The sequence below is a fragment of the Sphaeramia orbicularis genome, chromosome 10 (assembly GCF_902148855.1).
Source record: "Sphaeramia orbicularis chromosome 10, fSphaOr1.1, whole genome shotgun sequence".
In the NCBI taxonomy this organism is placed as follows: domain Eukaryota; kingdom Metazoa; phylum Chordata; class Actinopteri; order Kurtiformes; family Apogonidae; genus Sphaeramia; species Sphaeramia orbicularis.
The window spans coordinates 35,779,638-35,803,070 of NC_043966.1; the positions used below are offsets into that span (position 1 = coordinate 35,779,638).

A 23,433-nucleotide genomic window follows, 5' to 3' on the forward strand; every position below is an offset into this window, starting at 1 on the left:
TTTCTGAAGCAAAGAAACATTTACTGATATACTGTGTGAAAACTATGAAATATTTTTTTTAAATGGAGCTAATCTGACATTTTCTCACATTTTAACATGCACTAATACTCGTCACTACTCACTTCATGGAGATAATATTAAAAAAAACAACTTTTTGTAAATAAATAAATAACAAAAATACCTATTAATTACAGTCTAATAACAATAACAAGCTATTGATTTACACTCAAACAAGTTACTCCAGATCAGGTTTATCAAGAACAATGAATTGCAGTGTATGGGATGGTGCATAAGCATCCACTGTGATGACTGATATGGAACTAAAACAACAAAATCCATGAATATATAAGAGAAGAGCTGTAGAATAGATGTCCACTGTAGTGACCACAATGCATGAAAGGGTTAAATGTGGTATTTGTAATGAAAAGTCGCAGCATAAAGCCAAATGTATATATATTTAATGGTGTAATTGGTTTTAGTGCAGCTGATTTGTGCATGGTATAAGGATGGAGCTGCAGCCAACAGTCCACTGTAGATTACTCTCGACATGCACTGATAATGACCATTGACTTGGCTTGGCCGTGAACGCGCGCACAGCCATCCTCGGTCATTCCTCTATACTGTGTGTGGATGGTCGCTCCCTGGATGCCGCTGCGCGCAGCCTATACTGATCGGCCGTCGCTCATGTGCAGGGCATGCCCGCCTGTCTGTCCGCTGTATCTCTGGTTTGAAGAGAATCACAGAAGACCTTCCGCTTGCGCACAGCTGCGTTCGTCCGGTTTTGGTCCATCTCATCCAGTCAGCACAGTTCCCTAACCATCATCAACGCGGAATGGATTGCTCCGTTTGATTCGGTAAGATGTTATGCTGGAGACTGCCCTTTCCATCAGCTCACCCCTGTGCTCTCATCAACGTGTCAGAATAAGACAGGACAAAAAAAAAAAAAAAAAAGTATGCAATAGACAAGTGTCAAGTAGCTTCGGGCTGTTCGATTGGAGTGACGGGAAAAGTTGAAGTTGAAGGAGGATTATGCAGTGAGTTCCGCACGTAACTGGAAACAGGTATGTGATATTTAAAACATGTTCTTTTGTAAACTAAGCTTTCGACCCCCGTGTTGTTTACATATCAGATTCTGTGGCTACAAACAGCACATGTGTGGACGCATTTGGCTCTTTAGGCAAGAAGGACGGGGAGGGCAGCGCGGAGCGATGACATTGAGGTGTCTTCTGCCGGAATAACATTTGTGGTCCTCATATGAGCCTCTGCTCCAGACTAACGCCGGTCACATGGGCTCTCATTTTTTTTGGGGGGGGGGTCTGCGTCGTCGTTTATGTATCAGTCGTCCAGCTGTTTTGATAACAGTTCCGGGACGCATATGACCTTACGCATTACGCGACTGTGGTGTGAGAGGCTGTACTTCACACATCTGCAGAGCCGTCCAAGACAAACAGACACGTGAAAGGAGGGAAAAAAGAAAAAAAAAAAAAAATACGCGCACCTTTGCTGAGAGGAGGGTGTTTTGCTTTCAGGGTCAGTGGTGAACGGTAAGGTTGTCGTGTTGAGGGCAGTGGCTCTGTAACCTTTGAGTTCCTCTCCGACGCGTTTATAGCCTCCGCAGCACAGCATCCTCATCCTCATCACAGAGAGGGGCAAAAAATTCTTTAGGACCCAAGATAGATGCTTTCACTTTGCAATGACAAAGATGGAGTTTGTTCCTAGCTTTAATTGGCTGCTCATGACCTGTCATCACGGCTCGTCTCCTCTCCTCAGTGTGGCCATTGCTCTGCGTCGCCGCGGTGCGCTCACAGCTTCTGCCGCGTTTTTTTTTCTTTCTCCATTTTGTATCCCTTAATTTTTTCTAATTCTGTTTTAAAGCACACTGGATTTGACATTTTCTTCAGTATTTTGTATGAATTCCCCTCTAGCTACTTGCAACCTGCCAGTTCAAGCAGGGTGAGTGAATGTGTGTTGTGCTGAATTTTAATTTTTTTTTTTTTTTTTTTTTTTTTTCTCCTGCTGCCATGCTCTGTGTTTTTTGGTAACACGGGGAGACTGAAAGCCACAGGCCAGCTGGCTCCCCTCAAGCTGCAGTGAGGACCATAACACTGCAGGACGCTGTTCATACAGGGATGAATATTCATTGAGCATAAGTGAGACTTTTAGTTAATGATTTAATGCCATATGCATGCGTCAAGTTTGGGGGGTTGCATGGGATTCTGAAAAACTTTTCCGAGTAAGTTGTATCAAGTAGGGCGTCAAGGGATAAGGCCCACACACCAGCTGTAGATCCCAAAGCCTGGCACTCATCAGCACCTTATGACATGAAAACACACTCAGACACACAGATGCCACACAGAACTTGATGATGAGGCGTCCTGCTGAGATTCACACTTCAATCTAACCGGTACAGTTTCTCTCTGTGGCCTTCAATCTCCTCCTCCACCTTTAGCTCTCTTCAAGCCTGCCTGGGTCTGTGTGATCTCTCACGCTGTTTGATCTCCCCTGCTTTGCATCCTTCTATCTAACGCTTTTGACAGGCGCATATATATCAAAAAGAAAGCAATGCTTGTTAGATAGATGTGCGATCATTACTGACACACATTTAACATACATGCACATGGAAACGAATTGTGTGCCTCTCAAATATCTGCTTTTACTCACACAGCAGAAGACTTCTTTTATGACCACCGCACACTAAGTTCTTACTCTGTCAGGCACAATCATGCTGATGTGTGCGCTGTGGTTGTATGCACCTAGTGAGCCTCAGTCTTAAGTGCTAATAGGAGCTCACACTGGACAGCAGCAGGCCGTGTCAACCACAATCTCCAGACAAGCCCTCAGGGTGTCCCATTTGGCACTCACGCACAAACAGGCCTGAGAGGTTTAGACTCCACTCAAGGGTCTGAGTGCAATGGGTGCTCTGAGTCCATGTCCTTGCTGGACCTTCAGAACTGTTCAACAAGATTAACTTGCAGCTGTTACCATGGAAATACACTGTCGAGATTGACTTTTCACCGGCAAACTTTTTTTTTTTTTTAATAGTTGAAATTGAATACATCCTCAGTAATATAGAGAACACTGTGGAGCTAAATAGATCTCACCCTCTTGACCTTTTTGTCTCTTTCATTTTGTAAGTATCAGTGATTAATCATTTGTAAAATGCAGTGTGCATTGTATTACAGAATGTCTTGGGTTGAAGATTCAACTCAGCAAAAATACAAGCAATACACACAAGATGAGGGAATAGGGAAATGAAGTGGGGTTAGAAACAGGCAAACTTTCCAATGCAGGATGATGTTAGTTCATAAATGAATATAATTAGAGAATAAGTCTGTTTTTGTTAATGAATCTCTTTCCATTCTCTCTGTTTCTCTATGTGGGTTACGTATTTAGACATATATTTTACTGCAACACCTGTGAGGCCTGGAAAAGGGAGCATCAATCTTCATTAGACTGAAATGAGGCTGGCCCTGTGGAATAAATGACTATCATTGGGTGTGTGTGTGTGTGTTTGTGTGTTTATTTGGCTGAGTGTATGTATGTGCATGGGCGCTTGTGTTGAGCCCTGTAGCCTGCTCTGACCTGGCTGACAGATGACTGCAGTGATTTCCAGGGTTCAGCAGATTAGAGGATTAAAGACTGAAGGCTTCACACAATAACCCTAATGCATGCGCACGTAGGCAAATGTGCACCCAGACAAACACTCGCACATCAAAAACACTCGGGACTCTGGGGCTGTGCAGAGGTCAGTGATAGCCAGTGTGACCCTTCCTCTGCGTGGTGTCCTGCATTCCAGAGCCACAACCCTCTATATTCACACACAAACAGATGGAAAGCAGCATTAGAAAACCTCAAGGGTCCAATTTCACTAATGCCATTTTCACACCACAGGCATGACCCGTATTGGTACTGAGAGTCCAGTAAATACATTTTGTCCTTCTCAACCAGTTCTGAACCCACTCAATGTTAGATAATGAACTGGCATAGTGGGCTGAATGTGGCCAGGATGCAATTTTGTTATGAGTTTCAAGCCAAAAGTCGCTTTCAAATGCATAATAGGCAGCTTTTAGTCATTGTTTTAAATTCTGTCAATAATAACTCCATTTTAGCATGTTAAGTGATGTCATAACAAAACGCTCCTTATATGTCTCTCAGGTATAATTACCTGTGAGCCAAAAAAGTGCCCCTTTTTTGTAGGCTTTGTACAATTTCAAATGGTGACTGGTTTGGATTTGGTAACAGCTATTTGCTGCATGGTGTTGATATTTTTACTTTACTTCCAAGTTTAACAAGGTGTCATACGCCAAACACTGCTACCACTGACAGTGCAACCATAGCAATATGTGGAGATTAAAAAAACAAAACAGAACCAAAGACTTAATATCCATCAGATTTGTTCTTGGGAACTAAGTTTAGATTCCTGTTTATTTATTTTTGGTTGTTTTTTTTTTTGCAAAGATGCTGGAAAGGATAAAGCAAGCAATTACCTCTTGAAAACTACACACCTGCAGCCTAAATCCTCAGTTAAAAAGTCTTCCACCCAAGTTATGAATGGTTCAATGGCCTAGTATGCTAAGTGGTGGTTGGGCTACAATTGTTATTTTATCAACAGACAAATAAAAAAAAAAAAAAAAAAAAAAAAAAAAAAAATATATATATATATATATATATATATATATATATATATATATATATATATATATATATATATATATATATATATATGTATATATTGAACAGCATACAGTACATTACACCTAGCACCATATCATTTGGGACAGAACAGGTAGTAATGGAAGCAGAAACAACCTCTTGTCACTACTGATTAACTAAGAACACTGACCTTTAGAGAGGTGGGAGTTGGGTGAAAATGATGGTCTTTGTAAAAGAATATGGAAGGGGGTTGATATTGTTTATACTAGCTGCTGTAATTGTCAGGACCTGAGAGTAAATGGAAAATACTAAGCTTGTTGGCATAGCTCTATTATACGCTGTTCTTTCCATCCCACTACCCTACTGTTTAACAAGCTCATGGCTTTTTTGAGCCAGAAACACAATCAACTCTGTGTCATAAATCTAGATCTGGATAGAAAAAAAAAAACCTGCTGGCACTCTTCCCATTATAGTGCCTTGGTTTTTCCTCCTTCAGAGTAGTCTTTGGGTGGTTTGAGACAGAATAGTGTCACAAGGGCTTTGATAAGTGTGGACTTACCCCCTCATTTCTACTGCATCAGTCCCGTTGTGCACTGCTTACTGCACTGCACTGCCCTTCGTATTTCCCTGCTCTGGCAGCTAAGTCCTCGGTTTGATCCATTCATGCTCCATTGTCCTCTTTGTTTCATATTTCAACATGTCAACTTTCAACATTAATTGTGCTCCTTTGGGAAGCTTACTAAAGCACACTGTATGTAGAAACAGTGTGCAATGGTTTTTCAGAAACGCTTGCTTATGAAAATGATATTTGTTTCTTTTTAATGCTTGATGGCATTGCCTACAGCTTTCAGAAAATAAATTTTAAAGCTTGAGTTTGATTTGAATAAAATAAAATAAATATATATCCTCTTAAGGGTGAATCCAGTTAGAGCCGCTGACGTTTATAAGTATTAATAACACCGCTGCTGTCAAAACAGCACATAACAAGTTTGATCCATCAAAGTTTGTATAATTGCGTACATTGACAGTCTTCCCTGCTTATCTTATTTTTATTACTATCCCACCAGAACATTTTTTGTATTCCAAACTTGTGTGGAGACTCATGCCATCAAATTAAAACCAAACAATTACAGTCACAATACTCTGTATCAAGTCTCTCTCTGCTTTTCGGAAATTGTTTCACTTCCACTTTCCAAGCCAGTATTAGAATTTTTTTAAAACAGCAACAACAATAGTGATATTTTCCTGGATACAGTTTGGTTTGAAGTCAGACAACCATGGACAGATAGTTGTAGTACTGGATGCTGTGAGATTAGAAATGTTCAACCAGAACAATCACATGCCTCAGCAATACACCAGTAGCTGCAAAATAATCAGTATGGCACCTAGGGATGGGAATCGAGAACAGGTTCCCAGTAGCTCAATTCCTTGGAAACATTTGTCTGCCTGCTTAACGATTCTGCTTATTGATTCCGCCTTCATTGCACATGCGTGATGACATCACGCGTACGCTGCATTGTTTTGCTTTAGAATGTAGCCAACATGGCGTCGAGGGAGAAATACTCCAAAGTATGGCTATATTTCACGCAAAAAGATGACACCAGGGCCACTGGTAACACTTGCAAAGCTTCCATTTCTTCAAAGGGGGGAAATACCTCCAACATGTTAAAACATTTGTTCACACAGCATGCAATTAATTTGCAGGAATGTCACATGTTTGATACACTACTTAGCGATGCTTGTGAATCTAGCAGCAGAGCAAACACCAGGGTGTCATATGGGACTGGTTTGGGGGGGGGGGGCAACAAACATCCTGTCCCCTCAAATAAAAGTTTCCGAAGGTAGGGAAAAGGAAAATGAAGTGCACAACAGTGGGAGACGTAGAGAAATTAGTAAAGTGTCTCAAGTTTCACTTTCACTCTGTATGGTCATATGGTGTGACACCCCCCCCCCGGCTCCACTTCCGTCACCAGCATGTGCCCCCTTGACATTCCTTATTGCCACCTCATATATGACTATCGACTACTGGAACCGGGACAGGCGTCATCTGATATTATTATTTATATATACATACTGTGTGTGTTATATTTTCTGTGCAGAGATGGAAATATAAAAGACAGTTAATGCAAACAAACTTGTTTGTACTCTTTTATTCTCTCACACAATGAGAATCGATAAGAGAATCAATAAGGAATTGGACCGATAAGCAAAATTGATAATGGAATTGGAATTGTTAAATTCTTTTTAATTCCCATCCCTAATGGAACTTCATGGTCAAGAACTTGAAAGACTTTAAGTGAAAAATTAATGCTTTTATTAGGATGTCCAAGGATTCATAAGATGATTCATATGTCTTTGAAACTAAGGTGTGATGAAGGTCATTCAGAGATTGTATAAGAACCACAATTGCACATGCTCTTCAGAACAGATGTGAGAGTGCCGCCAGTAATGCTGAAGACTTGTTTTCCACAACATCTGGACAGACTGTGAGTGCACAAACCATATGTCACAGACTCCAACAGGTCATTTTGTATGGCAGCCATCCAACACATAAACCACGTTCAGCAAGCGTTCCTGCAAGCGATGTGCATCAATATGTGCATCCATACCGATGACCTACTGGCAGCATGTTTTGTAGTCCGATAAAACAAAAAAGAACCTGTTTGGATCTGAGCTGTATGTATGGAAACAACATGTTGATCACAGAAAAGTTTGGTAACATCATGGTTTGGGGTTGCATAGAGGTGGTCAGTGTGGTCTGAGAATGATGTGACAACCTTTACTCAGACCATCATCTGAATCACATTTTTCTATCTTTTTACAAAATGTAGGTGAGTTACAAAAAATAACAAGTTTTCCTTTGGTTTCTAGGAGCTTAGGCTGTGCTTGATGGCTTTTTGTTGATGTTATTTGAGTAAAAACTCAGTATTTTTGTGTCATTTTGGAGCACCATTGTTGCAATATTTTGACACCTCGTAAGCATTATTAAAGATTTTTTTTTTTTTTTACTGTATACATCTGTGACAACTGCAGTCCCACCTATTAATTACCTAGAATGTGGCAGTGTAGTTTTTGTGGAGTTCAGATGCTAGACTAGAGACTCAAAGACTTAACTATGACTCATGGTCTTCACTATGTTAAGTTCCCATTTTATCAGTTGGTGTTTCTTCAGTAACAGCAAAAAACATAATACATTTTGCAAGTTAATGCAGACTAAAGCCAAACCCCTTAGTGCATGACAGATGCTTAAGAATCACCATCCACAGACTTAAACAGACTAGCAACATTAATGCTAACAGTCTATAATGCAACACTGTGTAAATACTGTTGTTACATTGCACACATACATACAGGGGCAATTTAAGATGATTGGCAACTGAGTAAGACAACCTGGACAGCACTGATATTTAACGATCCAGTCTGTGCAGTCCCTCTGAAAAATAGATAATATGCCAAATTAAGATCCACAATATTGAGATTTCCCAGACATAGGTGTGCATTAGCGCTAATGCTACTGTATAGCACGAATTCTTTGATGAAACTCTAGATTCCTCCATGTACTGTAACATTTTAAAGGAGATGATGGTATCTACATTTCAAAAGCCCAGTCAAAGAGGTGTGAGCTAGTCTAAGTAAAACTTCACTTGCAGTTTTTCCAGATCATTTAGGAAGAAATCCTCGACACACATGGGTATTTCTGCCTGTACTCTTGTGTTATTTGAAGACAAGAAAGTTACAGGTCACCTAGAGAAGTTGGGTGGAAGTTTTGCGGTACCCTGGTGTTTTCTGCACATTATTTAATGGAGGTAAACACACTGGGTCAGCTTGTGTAATGTCTTAGCTCTGAAATAAAGCCAGATGTGTTTGATGATACAATTATCCAAACTGCTTCCAAGACACATATTAGAAGTGGTAAAATTAGTCACAGAGAACCTTATTTAATCTGAAACTAATTACTGACGCAGTAGTTCAAGAGCATAGTTGAGACTTATGAATTCATATTAAACTGAGGTTTTTTGAGACAGCATCGCCCAGACATTGCATATTTACCTTGACTTCCAGACTCACTGGTGAATGTTAATATTAAGGTTGTTTGCCTTAAAGTTTTTTGTTGGACCAATATAAAGTCTGAAGGCTACAAGTCTCCCATCCAGACCCTTGCACACTCTTTGTGACCTCTGTGGCCTGTACTTTTTTTTTTTTTTTAAAGGGTTTGGGTTGCAAGGCACAGACTCATGTACAGTACTGTGTGGCTGCATGTGTGTATTAGCGTGTGTGTGGTTTGTGACACCCAGCATTAGCTGTGCTTCAGAAAAAGTGACGCTTGGAGAGAGCAGCCTTCATCTTGGATTACCATGCCCATGGATCCTGTGGGTTTTTGTGTTGGAAGCAATGGCACAGTGGATGATATTTACTGCATTTGTCTGACAGCTGACCGACTGGTTTTGAGTCATCCTCCTCACATGCTCATGGCTCTTTGTTGTGAGGTTCCTGGTAGCATTTAAGCTAAGTAACATGAAGTCTTTTAGTATTGTGCATATGCCCTCATGGCAATGGCCGCTAGCTGTGTTACTGTACAGTGTATGAAAAATGGTTAAAAGCCGATCTCTTCTAAATTAATTTCATCTCATGGAAGATGCTCCTAAGCTAGGCAAAAATGTCTGTTGAGCTTTGCCAGGCTATAATATATCAAAAAGAATTTCTTGGCTTACTTTGCAAAGCTAACTTTCACACAAAGTAGCCAAGAGGGGCCTTGATCTATTAGACCCGGTGTAGCAGTGCTGGGTTTAAAACACTATTTCCATTAATTATGAAGAGGTAACTTTTTTTTCCTCTCATAATCTTGACTTTTTTTCTCTGTTCTGCAAATTGTAGTGAAAAATAGACTTGTCCTCTGATTCTCTTATAGGAGGCGTATCCATTCAGAATAGGAGACTGCACAGCCGATTCTGGGATTAACAGGCACATCAAACCCTGACCCCTTTGCTACTTTGGACATGAAGTGTAGTTAGAGCAATCAGAGATGGTGCTTGAGGATCCTTTGTGCTTGTGAACTTGCTTAATAGCTTCTGCCTTCTGCATTTTGCAGCTCACTTCAACTAAGGGCTTCACAGGTTGCATGACGATCTACCGTAACCCCTTAGGATGAGGACATTTTCATCCGAGGGTGCTGTCAATACATGTGAATAAGTGTAGATGCATCAGGTCACGCACATGCATATGCACTTACAAACCCCGGATAGGATTTACCGTAGCTATGCAATTCACTGTGACTTACTCTTTTACACTTGATTTGTGGGATCATTCAATTTCATGTTTTCATAGCCAGTGGAATAACAACAAACTCTCTGTGGCACGTAATGAATTCTGAAAATGTAGTATACTTTCGATCCCCCTACTGCTTATCCTCTCTCTCTGTCTCTCTCTCTGTCTCCTTTTCTAAGCAGACATGCCTAGTTACAGTCTAAAATGGCCTTGTGAAGGAGGACGTGAGTTAAGATGGCATCCCTAGAGACTTTTCACAGAAGTAATTTAATAAACTGTGATATTTTCCCACTCCACAAGGAAAAGGGAAAAGGCTCAGAAAAGTAATGAAACTCAGCTGTTGAATTTTTAATATTAAAGAATCAATTTCCTGTACTTGAACATAACCAAGGAAGATTTTTTTTTTATTTTTTTTCTACCTGAGTTGCAAGATGCACAGTAATGCAATGACATCCCGCTAGTTTGCTGTTCCTTCTGAAATCACAGTGGGTGGTGTAAAAGTTATGATCAAAACATTTGTTCTACAGTATCTCTTGGCTCCCAGATGCCCTTGAACATTTGAGTAGCAGATGGAATTATAGGCTGTCCTACTCACAGTCATTGCTGAGAAAATGGAAGTGTAACAATCTCGCAAGACTGGTTGCATGCCTTTTTTCATTAATAATAAAACTTTGAGCACAAAAAGCTCAGATTACAAATTCAATCTGCAAGTCAATATTTGAGAAGGTGCAGCTACAGAAACCTGGGCACTGAATAAGTTTACGGAGAAAAAAAAATCAAATTTCAGCCATAATCATAGTCTTGTCGCTGTAAGTCACAGTTGTCAAACATGCGGCCTGGGGTCCAGTCTAGCTCTTTGGATAAATGTGTGAAATGCAAAAATTAAACAAAGATATTAACAATCATTTTAGTTCAGGTTCCACATTCAGACCAATATGATCAAAAATGGGTCAGATCAGTAAAATACTATTGTAATAACCTATAAATACTCATTCATTCTTTCATTCATTCATTTTCTGAACCCGCTTTATCCTCACTAGGGTCACGGGGGTTGCTGGAGCCTATCCCAGCTACTTATGCGCAATTCCCAATTTTTCTCTTTGTAAATACAAACATTTTCATGCATTCACACTAAAACAAAGTATAATTTCGCAAAAACTGTGAACAACCTGAACAAATATGAACAACCTGAAATATCTTAAGAGAAGTAAGTGCAATTTTAACAATATTATCTCTGTAAATGATAAACTGAAGCATAATATTGTTAAAATTGCACTTATTTATTCAGTTTGTTCATGTTATTCACATTTTTTATGGGATAATTTGTAGATGTAAACATTTTCATAATGTAATTTTACTTTTTCACTCTAAAAGATAGAGGGAAGTTTGGAGTTGACATTATTTATATATTATTACGTTATTATTTTACTGGTCTGGCCCACTTCAGATCAAATTGACACCCCTGCTGTAAGTTGAATTTGAGTCACATTCAGATTGGACAATTTTGCACTACATTATTTATAATGCCAATGGAATTAGGAAGAAGGAATAAATAGTAAAAGGACATGTAATGCCTCTGACCTCCACATACAATTTGTAATAGACCAGTAATCTTTGTTTTTGCTTTATCCGTCCATAACATACTGTAATTTATGTGCCATATAGTTGTTTTTGTTGTTGTATTTTTCATTCCCATTTGTGTGTGTGTGTATACATATATATATATATATATATATATATATATATATACACACACACACATACATAATAAATAACATGAAGAGTAGACTGAAGGGAGTTATCTAATAATTAGATGAAATTCTTTCCTTTTGCGCTTCTGTCAAGGCTGTTGGCTGTTTGTTTACTGCAGATATGCAATGACACTCCTTTTACCCTGACTCTGACGATACGTGTGGCAGCATGAGAGCGAGAAAGAGAGAGAGTAGATGGGGGTGGGGGGTGGGGGGTCAGGTGATGATTTATGACCGCGATGCTGCATTCCAGCGCAGGATGATTAATCTCTTCTGGGAACACTTCACGAGTACAAGTTTAACCTACCTCGGCCTTGCACACGCATGTACGCACACACACAGCAGCGTTTGCACAAAAAAACATAGGCACACACACGCGTAGAAAGCACATGCGCCCTACATGCCTGACAAGCAGGACATAAACGCAGGGACAGAGTGCATGTACTGTAGGTGCTTTTGTATGCAATTCATGTACACCACATGCTTACATCCATCCCTTCTTTTACTTTCTGCCTCCCTTGCTCATTCTCTCTTTCCTCTCCCCTCACTGACCTCCGTGGTGCAAAGTCTCACATTCGCCCCTCTCTTACCTCACCCATTCATCACAAACACTCACAGATGCTCATACTCACACACACACACACACACAGAACGAGAGAGAGCTTCTGTATAAGGCCATTTGGCTCCAGTACCAGTGAGCATAAGGCTATAGGATTAGTGCTGCTAGGTGCTAAAAGCTTCAATGTCTTAATAACCACAGAAAGGCAGGGACTTGTATCTGTGTGATACAGCTGTGTGTCTGCAGTGTGTGTAGAAGTTCACACATTCAGGTGCTCTGCACAGGTACAAATTGTCTTTGGCAGTCCTGGGCCAGCACATTGAGAGGATAAGTGTAAATACCACAGACTGCATATAAAACGCTATTACTTGAGCACACTTCAACGAATCATTCCACAATAGTATTCATTGAAACACAGAGGGTGGTTGAACACATCTTTATTGTAATGAAGTCATTTATTGTAATGAGCATTTACAGTCAACTGTAGCTGAGATTCCTGGGCTTTTGTCATTATGGTTCCTTGTGTCTGTGTATCTTTCCGACTCGTTCCTTCTATTATGGCGTGTTTCTGCCTCACTCCCTCTCTGGTGACCTGCTTTAGCCCATGGACAAAGAAGCTTTCTTTTCTTTTCTTTTCTTTTCTTTTCTTTTCTTTTCTTTCTTTCTTTCTTTCTTTCTTTCTTTCTTTCTTTCTTTCTTTCTTTCTTTCTTTCTTTCTGTCTTTCCTTCTTTCATGGAAATGGTATTTGCACTGACTTTTACGCTATCGTTATGCAATTAAAAATGAAAAGAAGAAAATGCAAAGACAGAATAAAGACAGAATAGAAAAGGCATAATCTGTGCAAATGAATGACGCAATAATGAATAACATTAAACAACGTAACAGTATTTTTTAAAACATGGCGATTATTGGTTAGGTTTGGTGCACATATTGCATGCTTTCTGTGCTCATGTATGTATTTCACATTACAGAGAATCTATTTAACAGCTGGCATCATACATCGGATGTTACATTTGATATCTGCAGTCACATTGCCAGCAGCTACAAGTAGATTGTGGCCTATTTCATTAACTAATGGTTATCCTCATTAATATTTCGACAATACAGCGTACATTTAAACATACATTTAATCATCTTGGTTACGATGTCACGTGTACGTTGTTAAAACTAAACACGAGTTATGCCTTCATTTATATCGGACCTACTGGGGATTTTAACCAGTATGAGGTGGATTTGTGATTGAATGGGACAGCTGGTTTTAATGGGGCCACCATTCAGAGGTTAATAAGAAAGTGTTACAATAGTGAAATACAAAAATACATGTGACTGATGAACCTGTGCACTTTATCATAAGTCCCAGAACTTGACAGATAAAAAATATGACGGTAAATGTGCTAGTCTAACTCACACATATATAGTTGCTCCAGTTTTCAGACTGTTATTACTTTATCTAGGACCAGGTTAATACATAACAGTCATGATCTGTTATCACATGTAAGGGCTTGAGAGAGCAAAAGAGTACTGTATAAGAGAGAGAATGAGAGAGAAAGTAATGTAATCCTTTGTTAAAGTGCCATCCCATCACCCTGCCCCATTCAATCTTCTCACCAGCCCCAGAATAGATGAATACCTCGGATGATTCTAATCTCATCTCACACGTACTCATGCATAGACACACATAAGCTTACAAAGAGAACGACTGTCTGCGCCATTCACATGTGAAGGTGATGTATACAAAAAGATGAAGAGGAACAACACATATCAGTGATGTGATGGTATGATGTGTGTGTGTGTGTGTGTTAGATTTGTAACTTCTGGTCAGATCATCTGTGCTTAAGGTTAATTCCATAGCTTTTAATTGTGAGCAGGTGTTGCCCCGTGTAAAGCTTTTCTTTTGTTTGCGTAAGTGTCGGGCCCCCGGTGTGATGTGAAGCTGTACTTAATAAGGCCACGTCGCAGCCGTTTGTCTCTGTGTATATCTAGGCAGAGTGCCTGAACAGTCTCACACTTAACGCATTCCACTCTGCACCGTCTTCTTTATCATTCAGCATTTATTTCAGAATAGGCTTGTAAGTGAGAAGAGGAGTCTGATAAGGACTGAGGATGGTTTTGTGTTTGATTCATACTGCGAAGTTATCTGAGTCTTTATAGTCTGAATTGTTCTCTTTTAAGCTCAATGTATTTGATGTTCACATTGAGGATTTGGGATTTACATTTGCTTGATTAAAGCTTTTTTTCACTGCAATTTTATAGCTTGTTTGGCTGTGACAAGAGACACCATGCTGATTTTATTAATTTGTGTTTAAGATGTGTATATTCATCAAAGATTGAATTTGCAGCTTATCTGTAGGGACACCACTTGGACAAAACACTAAGTGCTGTGCACTAAGTGCACAGTTTTTTTAATCGGCATGTAAGATACAAAACACTGACTCAGAAAATGCATATCCCTGCAAAATCTATCACTTATAATCATCATTCAGTCATTTTTGAAACTTATTTAAATGACCAAAAAGTGACTGACAGGGTAATCGCTCATAGCAGTTGGAATAATTATATTGGCAAACTTGTTACAGTATCAGTTGATTATGTTATTTGGCTTGAGAGTCACTTATTATTGTTGCCAAATGAGGTGCTTAATAAATGTTATTAGTCCTGCTGATACCTGCAAGGCAGGAGTTGAAAGCTTTTGTCTTTTTCAAGCAATTAGCAGTTTAAAATTTGGAAACATGAACACTGGGTGTGATGGCTCCAAATTAATCAAAATAATTTGTAATATGCATGTTTGGTTGCATGAAGTCTTGAGTACCAGTATAAACTCTCTGCTATTGCAAATGGTTTTTTTGTTTGTTTGTTTGTTTGTTTTTTACATTTTGTTTTGCATGGTTTTCCACTAAACTGGATTGGGGAAGGTTATGATGTTTGTAACGATTCTGGCTTAAATCTGACACAGTAGATTATATCCTCTAACACTAACACCGCAATAGAGTGTGCATACTGGACGCATTAAAAATCAGTAGAAGTCCTGTGATTTCTACCATCTTTGATTGTTTCATAATGGTCAGAGTGGGAAACAGACTGCACTTCTATAGCTGAGACAGAATCCTACACTAATGTCTCCTTCCAAAGACTGTGATTAGACTCTTCACTGGACATGTGTCTCAAACTGAAATCACTTCAAATATCATCTCATATAAGGTCAGTATAAGATAAGTGGAAAGAATTAAATGCATTTTTGGTTTTCAAAAAGTAGGCCTTTGACTCAGACTACTCAGACTACATCTTAGTGCAAACACTTGCATCCTGTGTGCTATTTTCGTGGATTTAGTTTCATGGATTTTCATGGATTTGGATTGTGAAGGCACACCAACATAATCACTTAAACTACTTCCATGTTTATTATGTCTGCCTGTATTTCATTTTTCTCAGCATGGATTTTAGAAGCCAAATAAGAGCTAAACCCAGTAAAATTTGAAGCAGAATGAGACTAGTCATTAAATCAGAGCTGCAGGAACATGCATAGTGAGATCATACAGATCATGCACTCTATAAAACACATTAATTATAGTGTATATTCTCTCTCTTTATTACATATCTGAAGTCAGAAACAGTTGCTCTTACCAATTACCACCTTTTATCCATATCTGTATCTGTTCTCATTTTGCTAAATCCTCTCCTGAGGTGTAGGGTTTCAAACAGATGTTCAGCAGTGGTGGAAATGAATATTTTAACAGGATATCTTATCAGAAATTTAAAAAAAATAAAAAATAAAAAAAAATAATAATAATATAAAAAAATAAAAAGAGAAAAAAAAAACTTCCATATTTTTATTTAAAATAAGCAGAGGTAATCCCACATAATTGAAATAAGTGCCTTGCTTATGCATTTAAAACAGTTTCTCTCCTTTAAATGTGCACCAGTGTCATATAATATGATTTTTTTTTTATTTTTATTGTAGCACTATCAGTTCATATACTTTCCTAAATTCACTCATCACTACTGACAAAATGTATTACCTATTATGCACAAATCTGAGGATATGTTTGTTGGTTTAGTAATATTATAATGACCACATATATGCATTTATTAGTCTCTGAATGAAGATACAATCTGGATATACTGTATGTGAAGTATGTACAGCAGTGACAACAAAAGTTTTAGGGAGAAAACGCCGTCTATGAACCAAAGAGGTAGAATTTAGTGTGACCTCCTTTTGCACTAAATACATCTTTTAGCCTTTTGCTTAGACATTATTAGATTTATTGCCTTCATTTTCTGATGTTTTATACAGAGTTTCATTGATATACCATTCATTTCATTAGTGATGTCCCAATCTGGATTTTTTTGCTTCCAATCCTATCTGATTTTTTTAAATTAGTTTTGTTTAAACCGATCTGATACTAATACTTTTTACTTTGAAATTTTGATTTAAATTTGGAGTCATTATTTATAGGTTATTATGCTATTATTTTACTTGAGATAACAATTAGGCTGAATGTGGAACCTGAACTAAAACAAGTATGACACCTTTGACTCTTAATAACTTTAGTATAATTTTTGCACTTTCCAAATTCATACTGTGGGCCAAATTAGAACCTTTGGCGGGCCGTATGTTTGCCACCCCTGCTATAACATGTCTATGGACAGGTCCGGCCAGGGATTATATGGGGGGGTGTTCCATGGTGTATGTACCTCACAATGAGTATGTGCAGACCATATGACTGTACAAAGTGAAAGTGAAACTTAAGACGCTTTACTAATTCTTCTGAGCCTCCTGCTGTTGTGCAGCTCATTTCCTTTTCCCTACCTATGGAAACTTTCATTTGAGGGGGCAGGATGTTTGTTTAAGAGGGCATTGCCCCCCCAGAACCGGGCCTGGATCAGCCCGATCTAGTGACAAAATCCGAAATCCTATAAAAAATGCCAGATCAGCAGCCAATACCAATCTTTAGATGGGACCAGGACATCCCTACATTTCATTAATATCCATAGCTGTTTGTGCTGCTTCTTGTCATGGGGTCAGGGGTCACACTAAATAGTGACTTCAGAACCCATGTAGTTGTTTTTTTTTATGTGTCTTTTAAGGCTGTGCATATATTTTGTAACTGTGTAGGTTCTCTTTTGCCCAGGTCATCATTTTTCTTGGTATCTTCAACTGGACTAGTTTAGTTCTTTTGAAAAACAGACTTCTTTAGTTCTAAAATGAATCTCTTGGATGAGAGGCGAAATGTTTTCAAAAGAGCTAAACCAATTCAATTGAAACGAGAACAACCAAGAAGAATATATATTTCCTGTATTTTCTTGTTGTATCTGAAGAAAATAGAATGAGAATAAATATATTTGCTCATTTCAACCCTGCAAAAACAACAAACCCAGAGGTGGCTCAAGAGTTTTACATAGTACTGTAGATGTATGTTCAGATTTTTTTTTTTTTTTTTTTTTTTTTTGTTCAACAGCAGTTGAAGGAGCCACTTATACCGCTATGACTACAAACTTTTTTATCATGACAGCTGCTCACAAGGTAAAACACCACCATTCTCTGGGGAGTGAAACAGTAAAATTAAAAAGAAATTAAAAAGAAATGTATAAGCATAAAGATCATGTGGATGCGCAGTTTTAACTGATGACTTTAATTCTGATCTGTGGTTTTCTCATCTGTAAATTCCATCTCCATTGCAGCCACACACAATAAAATATGAATACTAAACAATAACCGTAAAAAGAAGACAGAATCAGCAAAAACCATAATTTGACTGCATTCAAGGCATGTTTTTGTTCCACAGCAAAGATTACGGTGGGGCTTTTAAACTGTTAGATTCCTGCTGCTTTTTAATATCTTGTGTGATCTATTTGTGTCCTAAGCTGCTAATAGCTAGGAGGAATCAGGGGAACACAGCAGGGGTGGTGCTCGCATAATGGATTGGTTATTTTATTTTCTCTCCCCAAAAAAAGATAGGAATGGGAATTTGTCTTTCCCTCCCCTCTAAATCACTCTTGTTTTAGTTCCATTTCACAAGTAAAGAGAGATGTTTTTTTGGAGTAGTACACAATAGCACCAGGTTTGTTATTACAGTTGTTCAGAGGCATGTGTTGGATTCACCCGGCGTAAGCCAAGACACAACACAAAGTGTACGGTAAAGAATCAAATCCAGTGTAGGAAGGAATTTCAAGGCCCTGCACTCACCATCGGCAAGTGGATATCAAAACGACTGAGCTGAACTTGAAAAATGCTCGCCCAGTGGGCAAAGGTAATTTTAAGAACATGAAAACCGTATTCTTCATTTCACAGTCCCAGCACTGGCACAGCTGTGATAACAATGTGCCCTAAACCTGACTTATGTTGCTGTTGCCTCACAGTTGCCTGATGATTATTCCAAGGGGGAAAAAAAAAAGAAAAAAAGAAATCAGCTAACAATGTACATGCATATATTTCTGTCTCTGAGTCGTCTTCAGAGCTGCAGCTGATGTGCGTAATCACACATTTAGAAACGGGTAAGAGAGGGGGCTGTATTAAAAAGTTCATCCTGCCAACTCGGAACAATTTCGCAAGTTTTCAGAACAATCAGCCAGTTAATTCTGGAGTAATTAGTGATAACGTATGAATAGCCAAAGCAATTTAATAGTTGGTTTTGAGGGGAAAAAGAAGTGCAAAATGGGTTTTCTTCATGCGTGATATGAGACGGAAAGAGTAACTTGCAACAAATGCTCTGTATATTTACAATTTTTTGATCATCTATAGGGACCAAACAATTCTCAGTAGAACGTACTAAAAGCTGTAATGTTGGGCGATGTTGCATAAATGTTTCAGAATGACGGTGCTTGTTATGGGTTAGACAAAGCCCCAGCGGCCCAATTTAGGCAGCCTTATAATGGCATCTCTAATGCTTCAGTCTACATGAAAATAAACAAGTCTGTAAAAAGGAATATTAAATGCACTGTATTATTGCTTATTCCCAAAGAAACAAATTGATCTTTTTATGACATGCAATCTATAAAGCAAGGCGGTAGCCATTTTACAGCAGTTACATAAACAAACTAGTGAGCTGGGTTTTATTACCCTACATTTGAGCATTGTGGGTAGAATTCTTGAATTGAGCTGATTGACTGCACCTGCTTTGTACATTAGCATATGTGTGTGAGTGTGTGTGTGTAGGTATAAATGTGTGGGCATGAGTGTGGGAGATTTTGTGTGATCTCTGCTTTAGCTGTGAAGTATAGGCGAGTCTCTGATCCAGCAGGTTAAGGAGGGCTTTGGCTCTGGGCTGCTGACCCATCTGGACTGTTTCCTGGGTTCAGCCTCAATCCTAAACTACACTTTTAGCAAAAGACTCATCCATATTCCACCCAGACCGCTCAGTTTGGAGCTGCTGCAAAATTTGAATGGGCATTGACCTAATATATGTCAGAAGATTTTTTGTTGCTTGTTGTTTTTGTTATCTGGTGACAGATGTTGATCCGGCCAACAGATCCTCTATATCTGTGTGTCAGCAACACACACGCACACCCACACCCACCCACCCACACACACACACACACACGCAGAACAAATATGGATAACAAGTTATTATACATATATTTCTGTGGTGCTATAAAGCTGATCCATTTCAGTCTGTTGTTAGTGACTTTAACTCCAGTCCAAATGTCATATCTCCCTATTTTTCTCCCCATCTTATCCCAGAGCTCAAGCTTCATGTGACCTCCTCCACATTCTATCAGAGCCAAAGAGGATCAGTGCACAGATCCACTCAGATTACCACCTTCTTTGTCGTTCTCTTCCTCTGTCTCTGTTGCTTTTTCTCTCCTGTCCACCCAGTGAAGAATGTGTGCTCCATCCAGAAGTTGCATTTGGACAAGGACAAATAGTACAACAGGAGTACACACACCAGCACACACACAGGCAGACACTGCTGCGGGGCTTGGTAACATTTGAGGGGCAGGCTAATGTCAGCTGACCAAGGCCTTGGTGGCTCCCAGTCATCCATGGCTGCCAACTTCACTAACATCAGCGCCACTCCACAGTAATAGGACAAAGGCGGCCTGCTTTTTCTGCAGCTTTAAACAGAGCCACATTTTTTTTGTTTATGTGTATGTGTGTGATTCAGAGATGCGACAGAAAGTAAGGAGGAGGAGGAGCCTAGTGAGCAGTGAAGGGACTGTGTGTTGTGGTGAAGTCAAACGCCAGCAGGTAGCAGGACAGTAGAACTGCAGGGCTTTTTGAGATGACAGCGACCCGGTGCTGTCCTGGTTTCCTAATATATGAGTGTCTGGTAGTGGGTGAATTTTCTTTTTCTTTATTTACATCTTGTTCGTGGGCTTGTTATCACACCTAGTGCGCCTCTGTTCTTGTGTCTCAGGCGAAATGCTGCAAATACCTTTTCTCCCCTCTAGGTATTCCTGTTGTCACTGCAGACCTGTCTCTGTCAACATCATACACCAGCCATCCCACACACACAGGCATACATTCCCTTTTTTTCAAAACAGCATGTTTTCACAGCGCCAAAATACATCATGATTGTGTAGCATCATAAACATTATGCAGTATGTTGGAATTTGACATTTTGGTTGAACTGTTGGTCATGAAGTGTTGCATTTGAAAATACCTGCTATAGAAACATTTACACATGGACACACACCTAAAATCACGCTGCATTCACTTGGCTATTGTTACTTAACTCCCAGTCATCCACCCACACACAAAGCAGCAGGGCAGCCAGCCTCTTGACACTGTTCCATTTAGCCCACACTCCTGCCGGAGGATTCAACTAATAACTCATATAGCCTGAAAACAGCCATAGTGCGAAACAATTACTTTCAAGAAGAATCAAAGGAATCAGGGGAAATGAGAGAAAGCGTAACCTTGAGAGAGGATAGCATTTTTTTAACGCCAGCCAAAACCCTTGTGCTGAAAGTGATGCAGCAAAAAAAAAAAAAAAAAAAAAAAAAAAAGTTTGTTAATAAATCTTTCAGCTAAACTGAAATTGCATTACAGCACACATCAATATTCAAGGCCTTCCTCTTTCTCTCTGCAGAGTAACAGGCTGAAATGAAAACAGAAAAAATAAGCACTCCCAATGTGTCAGAAATCAAACAGCTTTCCCAGTGGAACTAAATTACTAAAATCAGCTGGAGACCTTTAAGAAAAACACAGCCCATCTTTATTTTCCTATAAATACAGTGTTTGGTTTACTTATAGAACACAAGACAGCTGCTATCGATTGTTTATTACAGCAAAAATTAGCCCTACAGCGATGGACCCTCTGCTCAGTGGGTAGTCCAACTGAAAGAGCTGATATTTAATGATGAATGACAAGGAAGCAGAGTGTCTTGGTGGGCCGAACGTAGGTTTCATTACTCTCTACTAGTTTTCTTCGGTGTTCCAAAGACATGCCATTTACATCTAAATGTCTGTTCTGTCGTCTTTTTCTTTTTTTTTTTTTTGCAATGGACTGTAGCCATTCTCTCAGTTTCCCCCAGTGAATTAATAAATAGCAGAACCCAACAAGAGAAAAAGCAATCTGTGCAGGTACATCCCGTTTTCACGATTAAGAACAACCAGTCACTGTTAAATGTCAGCACTATGAATATTATGATATTATATAAATTCATAGGGCAATTAATATGTGATCATGCACATTGAAATTAAACCTGCAATTATTAATATCTCTTGAATAAAACATGCAGTCGTATTCATATTAGTTTACAACTATCACGACTCAATTTTATTTCTCGTGTTTCACATAAAACCCAGTTAAACACAGCCAGCTCTGGCAGGTTTTCTCGAGCGTCCAAAGACCTCAATGGATGATATAGAAAATCACTACCTTGAGGATGGTTTAACACAAAGTGGATACAATGGAGAGCTGAATGAAACAGTTTTTCTTAAATTAAAATATCTTTCTGAATGCAAAACTTTGGATGATGGAAGTAGCTGAATGAACAATGCATTTTTAAAGAATAATACTGTGTTTAAAGGGGTCGTGTTTTGCTAAATGCACTTTTATTAGTCTTTGATACATTTATTTATTCATTTGTTTGAATTTGAACCCTCCAGTTGCTGCAAAGTTATCTTTATATTCATTTTGCAAGAATCAAGTGGATTTCTATAACCCATTTCAATTCCTGCTTAATTTGTTACATTTTACAACCAGTTACATCACGACATTTGGACATATGAGGTCAAGACTTCCGACAAACATTTCTCAGAGTACGACATAATTGTTTGTCAGCAACAGCAGTTGTAGTAAAAACTGAAAATATGTCCAATCTTCGAGCCGATTACCTAAAATGTTCAGTTGTTGGTTGAACGGGACAGAGCAGCACAGTCAACAACCTGGAGGGGGTGGGGCCTGAAGTGGCTCATGTGCATTTAAAGGGCCAGTGCTCAAAATGACCTTTCTGGTGTCATTACTCAGAAACAGGGTTGAAGATGGGCCTGTGGAGTTGAATTAATGAAGAATTCAGACCCAAACATAGCATTTACAGTTTATGTAGACGACAGCGAAATGTTTTAAAATGCATCATTCCATTTAAAAAAGCGAAATATCATTCATTTAAGTCTTTTTACTTGGTTTCATTGACTTTGTTTGCTGCTGTGGCTCAGTAGCTCAATTCCTGTATATTGCTGCATTAACTGCTGTTCCAATTAAAGCTGTGTAGTTGTAGTCTTTGGTTCTGTTAATGCTCTGCATGTGGTTCGCAGAAAAAGATATATGATGATTCGCAAAAGCAAAATTTTTACTAAACTGATGGGGCAGCAATAGCATCAATAATGCACAAAGATGCACATTTACGAGATTCTAAAGAAATCTGTTACAGTGCACGAGTAATTGTACTGCCTCACTGTGGGTGTTTTATACTGTGTGTCTCTTTTAACAGTGACAGCATCTTCCAGGGTGTCATGGTCCAGTGGTTAACACTGGTTAGCAAGGTCCTAGGTTTGAAGCCAGCACTGGCAGGAGCCTTACTGTGTGAATCACATGGGTTCTCTCCAGTTACCTCCCACCATCCAAAGACTGTATATTATAGGTTAACTGGTCACTGTATATTTCCAGTAGGTGTGAATGGATGTTCATCTCTAAATGTCAGCCTTGCAATGAACTGGCAATATGTCCAGAGTATACCCCGCTTTTACCTGATGATAACTAGGATTGGCTTCAGCATCCCTGCGACCATCATGAGGATTAAGTGGCTCGAAAAATGAGTAC

At 39.0% G+C, this 23,433-nt stretch overlaps 1 protein-coding gene across 1 annotated transcript in view; it reads left to right on the forward strand.

Moving 5' to 3' along the window:
• Positions 1-601: 601 nt before the first annotated feature.
• The window catches only part of tenm2a (teneurin transmembrane protein 2a), a 223,040-nt gene continuing 200,208 nt past the window's right edge, over positions 602-23,433 (forward strand). Inside the window, 1 exon segment of the mRNA XM_030144885.1 lies at positions 602-1,061. The gene's annotated coding sequence lies outside the window, so the exon portion shown is untranslated.